A 20,142-nucleotide genomic window follows, 5' to 3' on the forward strand; every position below is an offset into this window, starting at 1 on the left:
AATCCCAAATCGGCTGACCTTAAAATCTGGAAATTTTGCTTGGTGGGCCTGACCTAATCAGGCAACTTTTAAAAGAGACTAGTCTTGTCCTGGCAGAGGAAATTTAAAGCATGAAAAGAACTTATCATAGGTGAGATTCTCATCTGCTAGCTCTAGAGATGAAGGGGACTACATGGCAAAGAATGTAGGCAGCCTTTAGGAGCTGAGAACAGAGAAACTGCAGAGAAGAGAGAAACTGAATTTTGCCAATAACCAAGGAGCTTGGAAGAGAACCCTGAGCTTCATGTAAGAACACAGCCCCAGCTGATTTCAGCTTTGTGGGAACCTGAGCAAAGAACCAGCCATATTGTGTCTGGCTGCTAACGTCGTGGTAATTTGGTCTACAGCCATAGAACTTATACAAATGGCAATTTGAACGAGGGGAACAGCATGGACAAAGGCTCCGAGGTATAAAGCAGCAGGTGCATTTGGAAAACTGAAGTCACTCAGGGTAGCTGAATGGGAAGCAAGGGAAGTGGTAACATGTAATGTTGAGAACTTGGCTTTCGGTCAAATAAACCGTGCCCTTGGGCTAGTTAACCTAGTTCTCTGTGCCACAGTCTTCTCAAAAGTGACATGGGGCTCATACTAGTAGTTAAGACAAAGGGTTGTTTAGTGGGACATAAGCATATGGAGGGTTCAACGCAGTCCTGAGATATGATAAGTGTTCAAAAAAAGTGGGTAGTAATAGCTGTAGTAATTAATCACATGGAGAATGGACCAGAATAAGGGGAGGCTAAGTAATGCAGTTTCTTACAGTGTGGTCGGAGACCCCCTTACTGGGATTGTCTGGGGAGCTTATTGAAAGTGCAGATGCCTGAAGGAAACAACCAACAAAACTAAAAGGCAACCAACGGAATGGGAAAAGATATTTGCAAATGACATATCAGACAAAGGGCTAGTATCCAAAATCTATAAAGAGCTCACCAAACTCCACACCCGAAAAACAAATAACCCAGTGAAGAAATGGGCAGAAAACATGAATAGACACTTCTCTAAAGAAGACATCCGGATGGCCAACAGGCACATGAAAAGATGTTCAACGTCGCTCCTCATCAGGGAAATACAAATCGAAACCACACTCAGATATCACCTCATGCCAGTCAGAGTGGCCAAAATGAACAAATCAGGAGACCATAGATGCTGGAGAGGATGTGGAGAAACAGGAACCCTCTTGCACTGTTGGTGGGAATGCAAATTGGTGCAGCCGCTCTGGAAAGCAGTGTGGAGGTTCCTCAGAAAATTAAAAATAGACCTACCCTATGACCCAGCAATAGCACTGCTAGGAATTTACCCAAGGGATACAGGAGTACTGATGCATAGAGGCACTTGTACCCCAATGTTTATAGCAGCACTCTCAACAATAGCCAAATTATGGAAAGAGCCTCAATGTCCATCAACTGATGAATGGATAAAGAAATTGTGGTTTATATACACAATGGAATACTACGTGGCAATGAGAAAGAATGAAATATGGCCTTTTGTAGCAACGTGGATGGAACTGGAGAGTGTGATGCTAAGTGAAATAAGCCATACAGAGAAAGACAGATACCATACGGTTTCACTCTTATGTGGATCCTGAGAAACTTAACAGAAACCCATGGGGGAGGGGAAGGAAAAAAAAAAAAAGAGGTTAGAGTGGGAGAGAGCCAAAGCATAGGAGACTGTTAAAAACTGAGAACAAACTGAGGGCTGATGGGGGGTGGGAGGGAGGGGAGGGTGGGTGATGGGTATTGAGGAGGGCACCTTTTGGGATGAGCACTGGGTGTTGTATGGAAACCAATTTGACAATAAATTTCATATATTGAAAAAAAAAAAAAAAGTGCAGATGCCTGAATCCTATCTTGAGTCCAGACTAAATCAGACTCTCTGGGGGTGGGGCCTGAGAATCTCCGCTTTCAGGAAACTTCTCAGGTGACCCTTATGAGATAACTAGGCTTTGGTAATAGTCCAGGTGAGAGCGAGTGGCTGACAGAATCAACCAGGGCATCGGCAGTGGGAACAAGAAGAAGGTAGACCCCGAAGGAGGTAAGGCAACTGATTAGGACGGTTGGTTGAAGACAGAGGGCAAAGGATGAGCTAGGGACATTTGGGGGAGGTAGGTAGCTACATTGACTCAGATTGGGTCACGAGAGTCCCAGCATCAAGGGACATCCCACTGGAAAGTCATGTAGACAGTTGAGACGACTAAAATTTAGGAGGTAAGTTGGGGCCGGGAAGACAATTTTGAACATCCGCGAGGATGAGAAGTCATGGCGTGGTGCCTGTGGAACCAGACGGTGGTCAAGAACAGGACCAATCAGAAAGGCTGACTGCACGATGCATGCAGAGGGGTCCAGGAAGGTGGCCGTGACCAGTGTCCCTGGTCTCGGAGCAGTCCAGATAGACAAAGTGTGATCGCACCCCAAGACCTAGCTACTAGCAGCCTACTGGCGGGATCGGTGAGGCCCATTTCAGCAGGTGAGGAAAGAGGAGGCCAGACCTCCCCAGGCAGGAAGTAGGAACAGTTCTTCAGAATTGTGGCTGTAAGGAAAAGGAGAGACAGAGGGTGCGATCTTGAGGACACAGCCTTCCCCCGTATCCACTGGTGTGAATCTAGACACAGGGCCCACAACGTGGCTGGAAGCTGGGCAGCCCTGTACCCGCCGAACCCGGACCGAGAGGTTCTCGAAGAAGGGTGCCTAGATGCCAAAGGTTGAGGGTGCAGATACGTGTATCGGTGTGGGGCTGGCCCCATGAGGCAGGAAAGAGGAGCGGGGTGGAGACGGGCTTCACTCTCTGGAGAACAAGACAGGAAAGCTGAGGACCCACAGGCTAAAGGGTTGCTGGGCTCTGTTGAGAGCCCAGCCGGGATTAAAGAACCAGAGTCTGTGCCAGTGGATGGCACCTGCCGTGATCAGCATAGAAAGCCCTCATAAGCAGCAGCTACCCCAGGGTTACCGTTATTGTTATTTTATAAGCCAGGTAATGGCCCCAGAACCCTCTGACTGCTTCCTACCTCACACAGGGTGAGAGCCCAAGTCCTACAGTAGGAGCTGAGCCTTCCTGTGTCTCCCCCAGTCCTCTCTGCTCCTGCCACATGGATCTTGGTGCTGTTGATGAAGCACGACAGACTTGCTCCCACCTCCACGCCTTTGTCCCTGACGTCCCTTCTCCCCACAACGCTCCTGCTCCAGTCATCCCCATGGTTCATTCCCTCCCTCCTCAGAACTTCGCTCAAATGTCACCTCAGCAAGACCCGCCTTGATCGGCCCAATTTCATCTCGCGACGCCCTCGTCCGTGCCCCGGACCTCCCTACCAGCTTCTCTGCTTTCTTTGGCCCCACAGCGCTTTCCACCACAGCCAGACCCCAGGTTTTATTTTTCTGTCTACTGCCTATCTCTCCTCAGTAGAACGCCTATCCTTTTGGCGCCTGGCATGTCATTGGCACTCAGCAAAGATGCGTCCTGTAGGAATGAATGATGCCTTCACTAAGGTCTCGGATCAAATGGCACCTCTTCAGGGAGCACCACGGCCACCACCTAAAACAGCCCTCCTGCTCACCCTGTCTCTCCTCACTCTGCTGTTCGTTTCTTCAACAAGCTTATCCACAGCTGGTATCACGTATTTGTTTATTTGCTTATTGTTCATCTCCCCAGCTAGATGTCTGCTCCTGGAGGGCAAGGATGTTGTTTTGTTCACGATCTATCCCAAATGCCTGTAACAGTACCAGGTACAAAGTAAGCACGTGATACATATTTAGTGAATGACTGTGTTATTATTATTATTATTATTTTTTTACCATTATTACTAATGGGGGTATTGGAAAGCAGAAGGTAAGGAGCAATTGCCCTGTGGAGCGCGGACCAGGGCAGGAGGACGGTCTTCAGGTGGGACATCTTAAGTGCACTGACCAGTGGAAACTACAGGAGGGAACAAGGATCCCCCACCCCCAGCCTGGACTGATCTCTACCCCCGGCACCCTGGGCACCAAAAGCATGGACTACACCACAAGCAGTGCCCAGAGTTTTCTTTTCTGTTCTCCTGAAGTACCTGGAACGGCACATTCTGATGCTCTATAAATACTTGCGAAGTGAGTGCACGGGAACTTCCTGGAACTTTAGAAGGCTCTGCATCAACACCAACATTTGGTCAGTCTATTCTTGGACGTGAACCAAGCAGCACTTCACTTTCAAAGTGAAATTCAGTTGCTAAGGCAAACTCTGGGGTTTTCCACCCAAAAGAGGAGAGCAAAGAAACAGAGCAGGAGCACCTGGGTGGCTCAGTCGGTCAAGCATCTGACTCTTGACATTGGCTCAGGTCACGGTCCCAGGATTGTGGGATTGAGCCCACATTGGGGTCCACACTGAATATGGAGCCTGCTAAGATTCTCTCTCTCTCTCTCTCTCTCTCTCTCTCTCTCTCTCTCTCTCCCACCCTCTCCTTCTGTCTTTCTGCCCCTCTCCCCTGCTGATTATCTGTCTCTGTCTCTGTCTCTCTCTAAAATTAAAAAAAAAAAAAAAAAAAAGATACCAGAGCTGTAGTGCCTGGTCCACTACCCACTTGGATAACCTCTTGTACCTCAGTTTCCTTATCTGTAAAATAAGGATAATAGTAATACCTACCTCATAATGTTGTTCTGTGAGCAGATGTCTAATATACATATGCATATATATTTAACAAATACATACACACACACGCACTTTTTTTTTTTAACACTTCCTGGTATTATGCCAAGAACTGTAAAAGCTTTGAGAATTTACCCAACTTGTAAACTCCCAAGTTATCCTGCCACTCTTTCATAAATGTTGGCAGATGACACAGACTCTGGTCAGAGGCGAAGGATGGAGGCCCTTACGAGTCACATCAGTAGCCATTGCCAGAGTGTCAGTATGTGTGCTCGTTTCCTGAGCCTGATTCACATGGAGTAGTGCAAAAAATACTACCTGCACATGCAGGGGGTTGCATTATATGAGTGGAACCCTGAGCTTGGTGAGCCAAATATTTCACCATTTTTTTCAATGTTTATTTATATTTGAAGGAGAGAGAGACACGGCATGACTGGGGAGGGGCAGAGAGAGGGAAACACAGAATCCAAAGCAGGCTCCAGGCTCTGAGCTGTCGGCACAGAGCCCAACGCGGGGCTCGAACTCACAAGCTGCGAGATCGTGACCTGAGCTGAAGTCGGACGCCCAACCGACTGAGCCACCCAGGGGGAGCCAAATATTTTATAATGGGCAGTAAGCATTGCTGTTTGCTTCAGTGGGAGACACTATCTCTATCTTCCAAGGCCCTTTGCCAATAAACATCTTTGAAAAGATAATCTGGAACAGAAAGAGTCAGCACCCCTGCTTATAGGATGTACAGAAATATAAGCGATCCATGAGAATTGTCTCCCAACAGTATGTGGTAAGAACTATTATTATTATTAATAGTAATAATACTATGGAAATTGTATCCATACAATATAACTTCCTCTTCTTCTTCTTTTTTTTTTTTTTTTTTTTGTGACTCTGAGACTGACAGAAATTATAACAAAGCAAACCAAGGTAGGGACTAAAGAAAAGTTACAAAGACTAATGGCAAGTCTTGGCATATGAGTTAATGTTCAGTGACTAGACTACTGAATGCACTTCACAAATGGGTTTCTGGGGGGAAAAAAACTGCTGTCAGCAATTGATTGTGATATTGGGCAAATGAGTTTGCAATTTCATGCTGAATAATCTATCACTCTATATCTTGGAAACTCAGGCACTCAATCTTTTTTGACAGGCAGCATGTATATTCTATTGCCAGGAAGGAAGGCAATTGTCAAATTTCTAATTTTTCTCTGTGAAAAATTAACATTTAACTCAAATATAAGATCTGGAGGAACACATAAGACCTTAATTACATAGCGCAATCCATGATTTGTGCTAATTAATAAGCTGATGAAAAATTCATTGGAATTCAGAGAAGAATCAAGGGGGAAAACTGGCCAGTGTTAACACTGAGTTTCTATAAAATGTTTAAGTCTTTCCAAACGGGCAGCCACTCCTCTGTCATAATTATAATTTAATCATTCACGTGACTATTTCATTTTGTAAGACTTTAGTTATACATCAAAAACTAGGCAGAGAGAGTATTTCTTTAAACTTTGTGATTTCTAGGGGCATCCGGCGGTTCAGTAAGTTTAGCGTCCGACTTGGGCTCAAACAAGGTCATGATCTCGCGGTTCTTAAGTTTGAGCCCCACATCGGGCTTTGTGCTGCCAGCTCAGAGCCTGGAGCCGGCTTCAGATTCTGTGTCTCCCTGTCTCTCTGTTCCTCCTCCACTCCCACTCTGTCTCTCTCTCTCTCTCTCTCTCTCTCTCTCTCAAAATTAAGATTAAAAAAATAATTTAAAAAAGAACTTTGTGATTTCTAGCAGTTATATTATACTAGCACATTAGAGAGTTTTGAAGAAGACCAGTTCAGCTACCTGAGATAATGAATTTTTTAAAGATGCGAGAGTAGCCATCCGTTTGAATCCTAGCTTTGCCATTGACTGGCTGTGACCTCCAGCAAGTTCTTGGAGCTCTTTGAGCCTGTTCCCCATCCAGGTGGAGGTGATAATGACGCATGAGGTTATGGTGAGGTTGAATGTTATTGCTGTGAATTAATCCCCTCCAGAATCTTAACCAAACCAGACCAGGAACCAGATGGAGATTGAAATGCAGTGACTGGCTTGTTATCAGTACAGCTGGACTGGTTAATAAGGTAGTACTTAGGCTGAAATCGGGCTCCCTGCATCCACTCTCCCCACCCTGGGACCTGGCTATGGGGCGGAAGAATCTGCACGATGACACCCAAAAGTGTCCCAGGGAGGGTGCACTGCCCTACACATACCCTTTGGGGAGCAGGAAAGACAGCAGCCAACAAGAGGCCTCTTCGTTTCTGTCCTTCGTTAAGATGTTCTGGCTTCTTGAACGTGGGTTGATGTGTTCAATTACATTCATTTGTTCACTTATCCCACAAATAATCATTGAGGGTGTTATGACTTGTCCAGGGTACTTGCAAACCATTTGCAAACTAGTGAACGAGGCTTTGGCACCTGCCTTCATGCACCTTACAATCTTGCGTGCAGATACACGTGCGATCAAACCACTGCAGTTTTTCACCAGGAATCAGGCGTGGAGATTATACAAGAAGCAAATCTGTCAAATGTTTACCAAAAGTACCTGGGCCGTACTAAGCACTCTAGGTCTTGCTGGCTACTACTGCTCCTACAACGATTAGGCACCAACTTTTTGGGTTTGCATATCACAATACCACTTGGTCTATTAATAATTATTTCGTTAACTCACCTTCACCAGGCCCCTGAGCAAGTGTCTGTGAAATTACAGGCTGGAAGGGCTGGCTATGCTTATATGATACACATGAGAATAAAATATGTAATTATTCAGATAAAACCTGACCATCTGAAGGCCTGCCACAGTCATCTCCTCTCCCAGCACACATGGAGAAGCCCTGTTTTATGAACGGCTTCAATCTCATTCCATCTGCCTGCAGATTTTAAACTGCATGCAGGCAGGCATCAAAGCCTGGTTTATTTTTTTAGTTTGCAAATAGTTTGCGAGTACCCTTGACAAATAGTACACCCTCAATAAGTGTTTGGGGAAGAACGAATGAGTGGATGCATGTAATTGAATGCATCCTCTAATGTTCAGGAAGCCAGAACATTCCAGGGCAAAGAACAGAAAATAACAGGCAAATTAAGAATTGCAGTGAGCTGCCTTCTGCTTCTCCTCGCCTCTGCCTCTGGGATAACTGAACTGACCTGCCCTCCCAATTTTCTCTCTCCCCTGTCAACAAACAAACCTCCTGGCTTATTTGACAGCAAGTTGGACGGGGTTTAGGATGGAATGGATCTTGCAGTTGTAATGAATCAGAAGCGGGACACAAAAATCAGATCTCGGCAGCAGCAGAATGCTCTCTGTTTAAAAAGCACTCGTCCCTTAGGCTTGAACAGATTAGAGGCTAATAATTTATGTTGAAATCCTGCAAAGCCCTCCATAAAGTCCTATGGCTTGTCCCTGCCTTCTGACTGACAGATATGAAAATAGAGACTGATTTGAAAACCTGAGGCTATTTAGCTAGAGCAGCATTAATTTCTCCATTAGAAACTAAGAAATGGGAGGGCGGGGAGGCCCCAGACACCACAAAGAAACAGATGTTGCCAGTGGAAGGCCACGCCTTTTTCCAAATATGAAACTCACACCGGCTCTTCCAGCTTGAGTTAGCTTCCTGAGCGTCCAGGACCCCAGATTGGCAACAATCATTTTTTCCATGCTAGTTAAAATGCCCTTAAGCTACAGTCATTAGATTTGCTGGACAGCGGCATCATTCTGATGTTATCGGCTGTGTCTTCCTGTTTTCATGAATAATGTATAAGAAGGAGCTGTTAGAAATGGATTCTTCCATGGCTGACGGTATCGCCACCAGACAGGTCCCTGAATGCTCAGCCACTTCATCTGCAGCACCCACAAATCTCCGTCCTCTGCTGGCTACCTCCTGGCTGCCTGCCATGCTTGGAGAACCTTCCAAAGACACCCTATCTCCCCTTCTAACCTCTATAGTAAGGAAACCGAGGTGGGGGGGGGACAAGAAGGGGTGCCCACCACCTTCCTTCCTTTTCATCATTGCTCCATGTCAGAGGAACGGCGCAGGTGCTACTGATGCCAAGTTCATGGGTTTGATTCCTGGCCCTGCCCGACGTGGGCCGGCCAGCCTTGCTCTGTGTCCAGATGCCTGCTGAGAAAATGCTTCTCCTTGGGCACGGGAGAGGGCTGGAGGAGAGCCTCTGCCTGCTTGTGTCTATATTTCTCTCTGCTCGCATCTGTCATATCTTCACAAAGAAAAGGCACATCTTTCAGCCCTGCCCCTTCACTCACTCATTCATCCAACATATTTTTATTACCTGTGAACCTCTAGCGGAGGAGGCATGCAGCAATCAAGGATTATAGAAATGAATAGAAAATGAGTACAAAGAAGACCATCCATTGTGAGTGTTTAATAGAGGGAGGTAGCCGAGTCAGGGAAGGCAGTGAAAGGATGTAAGACTGAGCTAAGAGCTGAAAGATGGGGGCCTTAAGTCAGTGGATAGAGTCCAGGCAGCAAGGACGGCATGTGCAAAGTCCCTGGAGCAGGAGGGGGCAGGGCCCCCATTAGAGGAAGTAGAGGGTGACCTGGGGGTCACAACACAGTTTGCAAATAAGAGCCAGGAATTCTCTGCCGCCTTTGACGTCTTCTCCACTTTCTCCTTCCCAACAGTCTCCCGCTCCCTTGAAGTCCAAGAATTGCTCAGTCCTGGCTCTTCTCCCCCTTCCTGGCTATTCCTACCCTCCCAGGTTCATCCACTATTGCCTCTTTTTTTTTTCCTTTTTAATGTTTATTTATTTATTTATTTATTTATTTATTTATTTATTTATTTATTTATTTTGAGAGACAGAGAGAGCACGCGCAGGTGAGGGGCAGAGAAAGAGGGAGAGAGAGAATCCCAATCTACACTGTCAGCGCAGAGCCCAATGGGGGCTCAATCTCACGACCCATGAGACCACAACCTGAGCTGAAACTGAGTCGGATACTTAACCCAGGCACCCCCTATCCACGATTGCCTCTTAACTGTGGGCGTTGACGTAGAGCTTTCCCACCTCTCTGTGCCCTGGTGTCAGATACAGTGCCTGTCTTCTAGAAGGAGCCCAGTGACGGTGATGATCATGCATTGTTCTGAGTCCCAACTGAGACTTTGAAAGCATTCTGAATACCCAACACGGAAGTGGTTAAACCTTTAGACCCACGCCCTAGAGGGTCACACAGTCATTAGAAGTGATGTTTTTGAACACTAATGATCTTGGAAATTTCTCATGATATAACACGAATTTAAAGGCAGAATATAAGACAGGGGCGCCTGGGTGGCTCAGTTGGTTAAGCGTCTGACTTCAGCTCAGGTCACGATCTTGCGGTCCGTGAGTTCGAGCCCCGCGTCGGGCTCTGGGCTGATGGCTGGGAGCCTGGAGCCTGCTTCCGACTCTGTGTCTCCCTCTCTCTCTGCCCCTCCCCCGTTCATGCTCTGTCTCTCTCTGTCTCAGAAGTAAATAAACATTAAAAAAAAAATTTTTTTTTAAAAGACAGAATATAAGATTAATCTTAAAGCATGATCTCAATTTATGTGAAAAAGAATGCATATGCAAAGAAAAAGATTGGAAACCAATTCATCAACATACTGATAGGGTATCTCTGTGGGTAGAATCATTGGTGGTTTTCATTTCCATTTCCATACTGCTCCGTCTTTCCCTCAAATGGGTTAATTAATTTAATTCATAAATAATTTAAATCAGTTAACTTAATTGAATAGTCAAGTACTTATTACATGCTCGGTGTCACTACCAATTCAATGATGGGAAGAACACAAACATGGTCCCTGTCCTAAAGAATTGCTTTCATAGGGGCGCCTGGGTGGCTCAGTCGGTTAAGCGTCCGACTTCAGCTCAGGTCATGGTCTCGTGGTTCATGAATTAGAGCCCTGCATGGGGCTCTGCACTCTCAGAACCTGGAGCCTGTTTCAGATTCTGTGTCTCCCCGTCTCTCTGCCCCTCCCTGCTTGTTCTCTCTCTCCCTCTCTCTCTCAAGAATAAATAAAACATTTCAAAAATTTAAAAAGAAAGAATTGCTTTTATAAATTAAAAAAAAAAAGAAGTGTTTTTTAAATTTTTTTTTCAACGATTTTTATTTATTTTTGGGACAGAGAGAGACAGAGCATGAACGGGGGAGGGGCAGAGAGAGAGGGAGACACAGAATTGGAAACAGCCTCCAGGCTCTGAGCCGTCAGCCCAGAGCCTGACGCAGGGCTCGAACTCACAGACCGCGAGATCGTGACCTGGCTGAAGTCGGACGCTTAACCGACTGCGCCACCCAGGCGCCCCAAGAAGTGTTTTTTAAAAACAAGATGGCTTAAAGACATCACTCCGAGAAAACTACCCAAAAGAGGCTTTCTCCTGCAGGTGTCAGTGGGGAACCTCCAACCAGCAGCGTGTTTATATCACCAGCTAAGGGTGCCAAGGACTGAACCTTGGTGAGTGTCCATTTGTCACTAGTGCCTGAGGCAAGGTGCTGCCGAGGACTCCTTCCTGTCGGCATCTGTTACTCCGCAGTGGACACCTCTGCACCACCACCTTATAAAATGTAGTGCCCCCTCCCTGGATGCTTGCAGTCACTTTATTCCAGCCGTCCTGTGGGTACGTTTCCAGGGATTTTCTTCCACTGGATTCCGGCCTCATAGATGAAAATGCCGCCTCCTCCCGCATCTGAAGCCGGCTCCACTACCTGTCACTTCCTAACTGCACCCAAAGCAGGGGCTGGGGATCAAACCACAGCGAAAGCATGAGCCTGAGTGAGCACGAAGACGGCAGAAGCCCCCAGACTCCCGCAAACTAAGAGTCTGATTGTTTTCACGCAGACTGTTTTTAGTAGTAGGGAGATAACAGGCAAATGAAATACGGGAGGCAGGCAGAGATTTTCCTAAACCGATGGTAGGGGTGGGGAGTTCTTTAATAAGACCACGGCACATCTTTGAACAGTTAAACCCCCAGGTTTCCATATTTCTTGTCAGGCGGGATGGAATTTCTCTCCCGTAGTTCTCTTGTTTCTCTTCCAGCCCAGCAGTCTTGTCTCCTCCTGCTTCTCCAACATTCCATCTTAGCCTTGCCTGAAATCGTCCGTTTCAGAATGCCAGGGCTTCCTAATGACGAGAAGTGTATCACCTGCGAATGAGTTTAAGTGGTAGACAGAACGAGCGGTGTTAATTCCACCGGTTGTCTATTTTGACGCACTTAGGAAAAACCGTGTCTAGCGCGTCAAACCTAGGATTTTATTATAGGCTATGGAAGCCTATGTTCTAAAAAGTACGTTCGTATATAGAGCCAATAAAGAGATAGAATGTTGAATAAATTGTGATGCGTGTGGCATGCAAATGTGGGAAAATCGGAAAACACAAGGGGAATTCTGCAGCAGATCCAAGGCGTCTCCTGGTTCGTTACAGTAATCAGACGCAGACATTTGCATTAATTCTGGATCCTCGAAAACCTTTACAGTTCTGAATCCCAGAACCTCCTGAAGTCTAAGATTCGAGTTCTCAAGCTGGTAGACTTTGTCTCCATCAGGGAGAGGTGTTTTGTTTTAAAAAGCAGGGAATCTCGGGGCGCCTGGGTGGCTCAGTCGGTTGAGCGTCCGACTTGGGCTCAGGTCACGATCTCGCGGTTTGTGGGTTTGAGCCCCGCGTCGGGCTCTGTGCTGACAGCTCAGAGCCTGGAGCCTGCTTTGGATTCTGTGCGTTCTCCTCTCTCTGCCCCTCCCCTGCTCATGCTCTGTCTCTCAATAATAAACGTTAAATTTTTTTTTTAAAAAAATCAGGGAATCTCACATAAAAATGCAGATGTAGTGTCCTCTTTAAAAACTCAAGTTCCGGGGCGCCTGGGTGTCTCAGTCGGTTAGGCGTCCGACTTCAGCTCAGGTCATGATCTCACAGCTCGTGAGTTTGAGCCCCGCATCCAGCTCTGTGCTGAGAGCTCAGAGCCAGGAGCCTGCTTCAGATTCTGTGTCCCCCTCTCTCTGCCCCTAACCCACTCACACTGTCTCTGTTTCTGTCTGTCTCTCTCTCAAGAATAAATAAGCATTAAAAAACATTTTTTTAAAAATTGAAGTTCTGGCACACTGGGTCTACGTCCCTGCATGGCAGTAATCAGGTGACCACAGGCCCCAGGCATCACGGTCCTAAGACGCAAGGTCCTATTGTCACTCTTCTGTTACTGTGGCTGCCCCAGGACAGAGGGTAAAAAGAGACGAGGTTTCTCTTCTGCTGCTTCTCACCCTTTCTTCTGTCTCCTCTCTTCCTTAGCAATCCGATCCACCCAGACATACACACTCATAAATACACCTCCAGGAAATGGCTGCAAGGGTAAAACTTCTGTCTTCTCCCACTGATTCCCATGGCCATCCTAGCCTGAATGGTGGCCCAGATTCACTGACAATTCCCAGCTTGATGACTCATTGCCTTTCAGCCATTTGATTGGCACAAGATCACCTGAAACTGCCTTATATGTTATTTTTGTGTTGCACGTGTGGTGGGGGTAAAAATCTCATTTTCTCCCACTTCTAAGGCTTAAGGAAAAGGACACGTGATTTGGAGCCAAAGTGGCTGAGTTCAAATCCTGTCATTCGCTGGCTATGTGACCTTGAGAAAGCCATTTATCTTCTCTGGGCCTCAGTTTCCTCATCTGTAAAATGGGGATAGTAGCGTCTATTGCATAGGATTTGTATAAAGATTAAATGACTGGGGGCGCCTGGGTGGCTCAGTCGGTTAAGCATCTGACTCTTGGTTTCGGCTCAGAGTTATGACCTCACAGCTTGTGAGATCAAGCCGTGGGTCAGGCTCTGTGCTGACAGCACAGAGCCTGCTTGGGATTCTCTCTCCCTCTGTCTGCCCCTCTCCCTCCCCCGCATGAGTGCACATGCACTCTCTCTCAAAAATAAGTAAACATTTTTTAAAAAGGATTAAGTGACTGAATATATACAAAGTGCTTACAATAGAGCCTGGCACACAATAAGGGTTGTAAACATGTGGACGTATTTTATGAACAATAGTCTTCCATTCTATGAACTGCCACTGGGATAACCTCTAACTCAGTACCCTAGATATGATAATATTAGCCATATTTCTTTTATCCAGCAATGCCTTATTGCTGTCACATAAGTGCCAGGCACTACACTGAGTATTAGTAACACACAAAAAAATAAGAGTGCCTTCACCCTTCAAAAAGCTTCCTATCCCTAGTTGATTTGGAATCTAAGGTTAGACTAAATAAATATCAAATGACAATTGTTTAAATAATTATAAGGTTCAATTAAGCAAACATCATATGGTAATTATTTAAAGAAGCAGGAGGCTTATGGAGAACAAAGAACTGAATTATTCTAGATTCAGTCTACAAGATGCAGTCTTCCAAAGAGTTAAGAGACAAATTGGCATCTCGAAAGGTACCCCTACTGCCTGAACTTATGACCAGAGATTAGTGGGAGGCGATCACAAGACGGTGACCAATAGTATGTGGTCACGCACACACACACACACACCCGCACGGGCTCGGCTTGGGACTGCAAGGGGAATAGATCCCGGATTCACAGCAGCTGGGATCCATTCAGTTCTGTTTCTTTGTGTGACTGAAAGTTAATTGAATTCACTCTGCCTCAGTATCCCCGTTATAATGGAAGCATGTTGCGCCTTTCCTCGTTGGTACTGAAGTCCTTGATGATGCTCAGGGTGATACCCATCTGGTAGGTGGTCGACCCGTTAGGAATGCAGTCTGAAGCGGGGGCGACTGACGTTATCACAGAGCTGGCCAACTCCAGAGGCAGCTGCAAATCCTTCTGCAATCGATATCTCAATCAACAACCAGTGATTTGTTAATTAACATATTGAGTATCAGAATTATGTTTTTGTTGCTGAAATTAGTGACTTGTTCATTTGCATAATGCGTGTTAGAAACAACTTTCATCAAAGACAGTCAAGACGTGCGATTGGGCCAAAGTGGTTCAGAGACAGCCCCACCCCCGTCCCCATCCCCCCCACCCACCCCCACACAAACACCTGGAATCATTAGGGAATAAGAATCCAGCCAGGCCCTAAACCCTGGGATGGCACCTGAGGCTTGACCCCTAGTCAATTTCTGGCCACTGGCATGGGGGATTTCTGATGGCACTAAGCCTGCTGGGAACCCAGGGTCCTGCCTCAGAAACCCAAAAGGACAGAGAGCTGGTACTTTGTCAGGATTGTTTCATCAAGGTTTCATGCCTTGGCGGCTAAAGAAATTCTGTCTTAAGGTGGATGCATGGCAGAATTTGGCTTGCAACTTGCCTCAGTTCAGCCAGGACATGAGGTTTGGGGAAAGAGCCAGCATCACCACCTGGGGCTCTCTCATGGCTGCTGTTACCATCCAGACGTCTAAGTGCTGAGCCTGACCAAACTGGCCTAGGTCTGTTCCCAAGAAGCGGTGCTCTGTGGGCTCCAGGGCCCTGCCCAGATGACCTCTTGGATCTTCTTGTGCTTCTCTTCCCACCAAGCCCTAATAGGCAGATCCTGAAAGGCTCACGGGGGTGCCAGCAGCTGGCTGGTGTCTCCAGGGGACTGGCATTGAAGGAAAGCTCTCTGTGGTTTTCCTCTGGTTTTCAACTGCTTTCCATTTCCACCTGGCTGTTCCCAAGGGTTCAAGGAAGGTCCTCAATCTCCTTGCTACCTCTAGTCAGTCCCATCCAGGACTTCCAAACTCCGGTCTTACCTAGAGAGTGACTGCCACCAGTGCCTCCCAGTCTATCTCCAGGCTGAATCGGAGGGAGGAGTTGAGTCAGGCCAGAAAGAATGCAGACATATTCTAGCTTACCCAGGCCTGGTGCACTACTAACATTAGAATGCTGTTCTCGGACTGAAATCCGGCCACATCATGGAAAAGGTCAACCTCTGTTGACCTCTCAGAAGTTCTAGAGCAGTACTGTCCGATAGAATTTTCTGCAGTGATGAGCGTGTTCTCTATCAGCACCGTCCAATATGGCAGCCGCTCGCCACAGATAGCCGTTAAGCATTAGACATGTGACTAGTGTGGCCGAGGAACTGAATTTCAATTTTTATTTCATTGTAATTCACTTAAATACCTACATGGGGCCAATGGCTACTGTATTGGAAAGCACAAGCCTAGAGGCCGGCCCCTCTCCCCAGCCCTCGGTACCTTCTGTCAAGCAAGCCTGAACCAGTCTGGTCTTATTACCAGCCTCTTTCTGCCAATCTCTTATCATGAGCTGAGTGGCCTGGCTCCCTCTCCTTACTTCAGCTCTCTGGAGTGTTCTGGGTTGGGCCGTTAGAAAGAAAGAACCCAGTGCTTTTCAGACACTCTCACTGCAGAGACAGACAAGAGATGAGGCCTCCAGGAAATAGGATATTTAAAGATATATCCTGGCACTAATGAATCTAGTGGTGCTATTTATAGTTAACGTGCATACGTGTGCGTGTAAATACATCATCACAGTGCATCCTGCATCAAATAGAGCAAGAATTAGACTCCCCATTTCAAGGATGAGAAAATTGAAGGTCAGTTCAGCTGATGGGATCACCCAGCAGGGAATGATAGAGCTGGGACCAGAACCAGGTGTTCTGACTCCTCACTCGTGACCCCTGAGATATTTGAATCACCCGGATTAGAGAGGGAACACGGGTGGAAGAAGAGAGAAGACCGTATCACCCCAACAGATTGACAGTGTCTTAAATGGGGCTCTTTTCTTTTAGACCTGCAGAGAGCCCCTACCGGATATATTGCATATTGTTTCACTCTCTGGTGTTACAGAAGCCCAATGAGTTAGGAGAATTTAAGTGGGCATCTGCCCTCCAGGCCTCCAGGGAGTCGTCTTGATCCCTCTTGCATTCGTACTGTTTTCTCAGGGATCTTATTAGCAAATCACTTCCCAGCAGGTTCTCTGCCCTTTGCACAACTCCACAGGGTGCCTTCATATACGATACACTATGCAACACAGTGGTATTGCTCTAATGGATGACTTTATTCCTGAATTGGACACACTACGTTTCTTTCTTTCTGCTTCAGCTAAATTCATTTTCACGTTCTTTTCCTTGGGTGTTCCATTGAAACACATGTTAGGCTAAGGGTTCACAACCTTGGCTATTTGTCTGAATTTATGGTGCTTTTTAAAAAAATAATTGTTCCAGGCTTCATCCCTTGGGAAGCTGGGCGTGGGCTGGGCAGCTGCATTTTCTCAAAGTTCCCCCAGATGATTCCAATGCTGAGAGCTGAGACTCCTAGAACACTGGACCAGGAATCAGGACACTCATGTTTCCCACACGCGAGTCTCCCTGAGCCTGTTTCCTGTTCTGTAAAAGGAGAGACATGAGAGGTCTGCCCTACTTTGATTAGTTTTCAGCATGAGAGTTTGTCTGAGAGAATTCTGAAACGTAATCTGTGTATTTACGGTAATAGGGACCTAGTGGCCAGCAGTCGGGCCCCACCTGCCAACAGGCCGGGGATTCAGCCGGTTGGTGACATTTCCACATGGGTTCTCATGGCCTGCTTGCCTCCATCACACCATGCTAAAAACGGGCAGAGGGTGGGTGGAACTCAAAATACTTTAACTAGAGTGTAATTGTGTGGGCAGCTTCCATTCAGCTAGGTAATTCTGGACAAATGGAAGCTCGCCTGCATGATGCTATATTTATTTCCAAAATAGCTGGTGAGGGCCCCCAGGAATTTTAGACATACATTTCAGTTTTATCTGTTTTGAGACCTTCAGGCCCTGGGATCAGAGAGCTCCAAGCATGAATCAGCAGGCAGAAATACACAGTTATTTATGCCCAACCTCAGAGCTAATACTCAGGGTAAACCCACAGCCATTTGAGGTGGGAGCATTTTAATCAGACAAATCAAGGGCAGGAAAGATGCGACCCCCTTAGTCCTCATTTCAAGCAACACGCACACATTAGATGCCCAGAATTAGGCTGCCATTAAACCCCAGCTGTAAACGAGTTACAGATTACATAACACTCCAAAGATGTTGACAGTCCTTGCTTTTGAAACTTCATGGTTTTACCTCTAGGACAGATCTGTGTTATTTCCATTGATTACGATTTGTGTATTCAGTGTACCACAAATTGGCCGTAGCAGGAAAAGAAATGTGTTAAAGATTATGATTTTGCAACAGATTGATAAAGATACTAGGAAGAGGAAGTCAAGCTTTTGATGGCTCTGACACAACTCCCAAACTTCTTATGGAGCAAATCCAGATTCTTTCCACTAAGATAGACATTTTCAAATTATAACTTCTACCAAAATTACTATGAGAAATGGTTGTCAGGATTGTATCCTGGACCAAGAGAACCAGAAACTATTGGATGGGGGCTGAGGCATCTGCGTTTTTAAACAAGTGCTAAGACACAGTCACCCAGTATGCCTGCAGGGAGCTGTTCAGAAGTATCAAAGTATGATGGGGTAAATAAACCAAGAGAAATCGCCATCGCCATCCCCATCTGAGCACCCCTGGAACACCTTAAGCTAAAGACTACTGGCATGAGAGGGACCCCAGAGATCATCTGTCTTCCTGATAAATCATATGTTGGGTATCACTGAAGCACATTAGACCTTTGGATTTCTGACAGGATTGCCCAATACAGTTGTGCAAGATGAGCACCGCACAAGAGGACCACATCTAAAGGACCACCATTTATGGCAAACACAGTTCATGTGTGTATTTTTTACAACAGTTTTATGGCAGGTGGTTTGTGTGTATTGTTCCAACAAATCAGCCTATAACAACGATTTTCCAAAAGATGTAAGCAAAGTGTCTTGAAGAAGGGGAGAGGGCTGTCCTTTGATAATTCATACCTAGGTGCAGTTTAGGCTGGCCCCAGCCCCATTCTAGTTCCCGTCCACTGGCTTCTTCCCTGGTCATCCCTGGCCTAGAGGGAAAGGCTTCTTCTGCCTCTGGGAAGGCTACGTGGCTTTCACACCCCAGGAGCCTCTCCACCCACTCCAGGGCAGGCTCCGCGTGCACCGCTGGCCTTAACAGAAGGGCGGAGCAAGCAGCCTGGCTTCCTATTGGTCACTTCCAGGCATTGCTATTTTTTTCCTTCTTTACCTTGCAAGAGCAGGAAACCTCACCTCCTCTTTTCTTCCCTTCCTTCCCTAAGTTCTGTTTGGGGCCTCCCTGTACTATAAACAGGCCCGCTCTTAGACTCCTTTTTCATTTTTTTCCTCTCCTTCACGTCTGGTCTTTACCTTAAAGACACCGGGCCATTCTTATAGCTCACCCCGGGTGTCTGAACCCTGATCAGGGATTTTAGGGTATTGTTGATTACCCTAAAACTTTGAGGTTTGGGCCTGTACTGCCTGCCTCCCAAGGAAGTATCAAAAAGGAAGTGTTTCTCAGCGAGATGATGTCTTGCACCTGCCCCTCGGCCTTCACAGCCCAGCTGCTGTCAGGGTAACCTCCCTTTCCACCTTCACACCTCTCTTTGTAAGCCAGATCAGAATGAGGAAGTCTGTGGTGATAGGGCTAGTTCTAAATTCTTCGGAGGTGAGCCACACAAATCCCAGGACCCTGGAGGGTACTCTAAGAGGGTACCACATTAGATTACAATCTTTTTTTTTGTGGGGGGGGGGGATCACTGTTTTAAGTGCTGGTCTGCTTTTGAGAGGCAAATATCTCACAGAACAAGCGGATGCCACGCTGGCGGAGGTAGCCCGGCCGACAGCAGGAACCCTGCTACATTCATGTATTTCACTTGTGTACAACGGGTACGCTGATCATTCATTCACTGAGCATCTATATGTGCTGAGCATTTGCTGGGAGTCGAGGATAATCCGTAACACAGCCAGTTCCTGCCTGCGGGGGGCGAACACACAGTCTAGAGGTGGGGACAGTCCATAGATGGGTAAACACAGAATGCCACAAGCAAGTACACACTGCAGTAAATGCTCTAAAGGGAACGAACCCTGTGCTGAAAGAGGGAATAATATGAGGGGGCTACTTTAGACTGAGCAGGGAAGGCTTGTCTGAGCAGATGCTGTGAGATCTGAAGAATGAGAGAGACCCAGGAAGCTTATTCCAGCAGCAAGGACAGTCGTAGGGAGACTATGAACTGAGAGCCTCCAGGATTTACGTTTCTACCCTTCTTTTTCTCCTCTGTAGGTTTCTTTGCATCCTGGCTCCTTTGTGGTTTCTCCCGGAAAAGTATGAAAGACCATTCCTGGCATATGTAATAACGGATACTTTTTAGTATCAGTTTTACTAAACCGATATCTTTACTAGTATCAGTATTACTTTTACTAAAAGGTATCAGTTATTAAATATCAATTGCTATTCTAAGTGTGTTACGTGCATTAACTCATTTAATCCTGATGAAGAGCCCCACCATGGAGCTGCTGTTCAGGTCTCCACTTTACAGATGAAGAAACTACACAAGTCAGTATGCAACCTTGGTCACTATTAATATTAAAATTAGTACTTCATTCAACAGTGACCTACTGAGCTTTGTCAGGTTCCTGGAAGACTTCATTT

Source organism: Panthera leo, chromosome B4 (assembly GCF_018350215.1).
Source record: "Panthera leo isolate Ple1 chromosome B4, P.leo_Ple1_pat1.1, whole genome shotgun sequence".
In the NCBI taxonomy this organism is placed as follows: Eukaryota; Metazoa; Chordata; class Mammalia; order Carnivora; family Felidae; genus Panthera; species Panthera leo.